General features: G+C 30.1%; 1 protein-coding gene across 1 annotated transcript in view; it reads right to left on the reverse strand.

The window, feature by feature from the left end:
• LOC106683513 (homeobox protein HMX3) overlaps positions 1-4,395 on the reverse strand; it is an 82,854-nt gene that overhangs the window by 30,457 nt on the left and 48,002 nt on the right. The window lies entirely within an intron of this gene.

Raw genomic sequence — 4,395 nt, forward strand, 5'->3', positions numbered from 1 at the left:
TCATCAGGGCTATAGAACAAAAGAGATAACAACAACATTTAGAGCAACATACAATTGAAAAGGAATAGTATACAAACAAATTTAGAATTATACAAAATCCTCTTTTGTTCTATAGCCCTGATGAAGACCTACTATCAACTATCTACACCTCATTTATATTTTATTTTGATCTCTATTACATATTGCCATCTTTCAGATAATTTTTTAATTCCGTCCTCCTAGAACTCCTCACATTTTTATGCAATGGACTTCTCTGTGTGCGTTTTGCAGTCCTCGAGTGATAAATAAATTAAAGTGTTTCCCGTTAAGAGAGTTTTGAAGGGCCCGAAAGAAGTGAAAATCTGTTGGGGGAAGATCTGGCGAATAGGGTGGGTGGAGGGTCACATCCCGGCATAACTCCACTAATTTCTAAAAAATCTCTGATGAATATGCGGTCCAATAAATTGTTTTCCGTCGAATTGTGAGGGACCCATTATCACTTCGAGAAACTGTGGGATACCACAGACCCACGATGACACTTGCATGAGATATGTTAAGCGTTTCTGCGATGTCCCGTGTCGTTGAGTGAGGGTTGTCTGTGACCAATGCTTGAATTTGGTCATCAACAGTTGAAGGACGACACGAGCGCTTTGCATCTTCCAAGTCAAAATTACAGGTTCTGAACCGAGCAAGCCACTTACGGATTGTGCTTTCTCCTTGCTTTCATCATCGCCATACACACTGCAAATTATATTAACCATCTTTGCAGCGGATTTTCTTTTACGGAAATAAAAAAATCATTAAATGACGAAACTTTTTTTTCTCTTCCACTTTGAGCAAGCAAAATACCTCTTAAAGATAAGGAATCTCTGTTGAAACTGATGCATAAAAAAAGCACCTTAACTATCCTTTTTTAGTATATGTAAACATTATCGACCAAGTAAACATAATTTTATAAGCACAGAGAGGATTAAATTGAAATATTGAAAAAACGCTACGAACTTATTTTACAACCTATATTCTGAACACATAAATAAATTACCCAATATCTAAACTGTATAAACTTCCACTTTCGGTTTTCAGGATGATTACAATAGTGTGCGAGAGTTCATCAACTAAATTTATATTATACATATTTCTACTACTAATTAAATCAGTTTTACAGAATCATAAATATTATATGATATTTATATATGATATTGATCACTATCAAATTTTCAATAAAATATGTAAAAAAAATAAAAATAAAAATAATTATGGATATTTAATTAGTTGAATTTTTTTTTACACCATTTTTTCTAATACTTTCTATTATCCGAACAGCCCTGCACTTAATTTTTAAATTTAAATTAAAAAACAATACAAATTTATTAATTAAATGCACACATGTTATCTTCTTTTTTTATTTGCCCCCACCCCTGACCAGAGATAATTCAGTTCGTCCATAACTGAAATTCACTGATGTATTCATCCCCATACATATGTAGGAACCGAAAAAAAAAAAATATGTCATGAAAATAAAACACATTTCTAGTTAAAGAAGTTATAAATTATTTATGAGCGATATGAATATTCTTATATGACATAAAGAACACATGTGATAGTGGTAGGTGGCACATTGTGCCAGTAAAGAGGAGGGAGGGGTGGGAGGGGAGCAGCCCCCCACCACCACTCCAGGACACGCCCACTCACCCCTCCCCCCAAGACAAACAGAACAAACTGGATAATTATAGGAAGCAATAGTCCACAGAGCATTTGTAACGGTTTTATAAGCAGTCTGTGCTCCCAAGTCCCCTTCATGGAGGCTGACGGTTACTACTAAAGGCTTTGCTATTTATTTTTTACAGATACATGTCTCGAATATAATATACTACAGTGAAACGGGACACACTTCTATTTAACGGACACCCCGGAAGATTAGTATGTCCTGTATACGGAAGGTTCCTTCAAGTATAGGATAATATAAAAAGAACACAAAAATATATACACATTTTCTCTTAAGCTTTATTTCTTCTGAAAAAATCGATAATCTGATTTTAAATGCATAAATTTCTTATGATAAAAAAAAAATTAAGATTCTAAAATTTTAATTTAAAAAATTAGTTTTCGGTATGGAAGTTAGGCAAGAAATTTAAATTAGTAATGATTCATATCGTGGATACTTTTTAAAATTTAAATAATGAGGTCTGGATAATTGATCGTAGATCAATAAGTGGAGAATACGGTCTGGGGGTGATCAGCAAAAAAACACAAATAAACAAAAAAATATTTATTCCTGCCTACGTTTCGACCCTGAATTTCAGGTCTTCATTAGGAAGCATAGGCAGAGATTCATGTCTAAACTGCTAGAATCTCTGATGATTTGATATTCAGATCGAAATGTCGGCATGAATAAATAATATTTCTTTATTTGCTGACTCCCCCCCTCCACTTATTAATTCACTTCAACTATTTAACTATCTACACTTTATTGTTTAATAATAATTGGAAAAAATCTTTACAATAAAAAAGAGGTTTGAAGCAAGTAACATTTAGCTCCTTGGTAAAATATAAATTTTAATTATTTACAAATTAAAAAAAAAATTAATTAAATCTGTAAGGAGGTTCTACTACTAGACCAACGGTTGTGCAAGGAAGTTATTTATTATTAATACATTACTAAATAGATAGTTTAAATCTTTCTGTCTACAAATATTGCCTCATGTACAAAATTAAATCTGTGCTTAACCCATTATGAATTGAAATCTTAAAACAAACTTTTTGTTAGTACGACAAATAAATTTGATGTCAGTCCTATTCTATTTATTGTTGGTACAAAAAATTAAATCATCCTCTGTGTAATTTACTACAAAATTTTCTATTTACAATGTATATTTAATGGTTTTAAAATTCCTTAAAAACGAAACTTACTTTATTTTAAAAAAAAAAAAAAAAATTTGGTCGAACTTCACTGGAAGCGTCTTTTGGCTTTTATAATTTATTGAAAATTTAAACTCGTTTAATACAATTGACAATATATTTTACACAATCTACATTAAAATAACAAATCTATTGGTGTATTACAACCTTGAAATATATTTTGCTGTCCGGGAAGTGGTAAAAAGGTACAAAAAATGACAGAAAAAACTATTTATTAGTAAGGAACGTTTAATCTGATTCTTATGGAAGTGTTCATAATATATTTTGTTGGATTGATATGTATTGTATAAATAATTAATATTTTATTGGAATGATATATATTGTATAAATACTTAATATTTTGTCAGAATAATATATATTGTATAAATGATTAATGATTGGAAAAGTTTGTCGGGGGGGGGGTGCGGTCAGCAAAGAACAACATAAATAAACAAAACCATATTTATTTATTTTATGCCGACGTTTCGTAAACTTCTCCAATCATTAATATACGGTCAACTATCTACACCTCATTATAAATGATTAATATTTTGTTGGAATAATATATATATTGTATAAGTCATCTATATTTTGTTGGAATGATATATATTGCATAAATCATTAATATTTTGTCGGAATAATATATATTGTATAAATCATTAATATTTTGTTGGAATAATATATGTTGTATAAATCATTAATATTTTGTTATCATTATTATTACTATTGGCGCGACAGACCGTGGAGGTCCAAGGCATGTACTTAGCAAATACATTTGCACGTTTCTTAACGTGGTTTTCATAGGGTGGGTTCGTCACTCCCACGCCTATTTTTTGTGAGTGCCACCCATTGGCTAACGGGCGATACAAATAACCGGGGGGGAGGTTGTGAGTGAGTATTGTATAATTATATGCTTGAAAAAATCCCATTAATATTTTGTTCGAATAATATATATTGTATAAATCATTTAATTCTGGAAAAATAATTTAATTAATAGTAGAAATACGTATAATATTTTTTGTTTGTAAATATTTTTTTTTATCACTTTTAAAATAAATAAATATTTTTTTCTATACTTTTTTTACTTATAAATGAACTTTTAACCTAAAAAAATTATATCATTACTTAGATTACTGGTCATGTAAAAGAAATCAATTTTTTTTTAATGTTTGATTTTTTAAAAGTTCAACTGTTTATTTATATTGTTGAATTTTTCCTAATACTAATTTTTAAATTTAAGTTGGACTACATCTCGACAAACGACTGACATAAAATCCTAATACAAGACTAAAAAGACAAGAAACTGCTCGTCGATTTCGACTATTAAAACATATACTAAACACACGGAAAATAGAGAGCAATAATCTTTTACAATCTTTCCAATCCGGTTTCCGTAAAGGCCGATCCACAATGGACCATCTGGTTACACTGGAGGCTGAAACCCAATATTCATTTATCAATTCTCAACACTCAATTGCGATATTTTTTGATCTTAAAAAAGCATTTGATAATATAAGA

The sequence above is a fragment of the Halyomorpha halys genome, unplaced genomic scaffold, assembly GCF_000696795.3.
Source record: "Halyomorpha halys isolate HHAL.00 unplaced genomic scaffold, Hhal_1.1 Scaffold492.1, whole genome shotgun sequence".
Taxonomy (NCBI): Eukaryota; Metazoa; Arthropoda; class Insecta; order Hemiptera; family Pentatomidae; genus Halyomorpha; species Halyomorpha halys.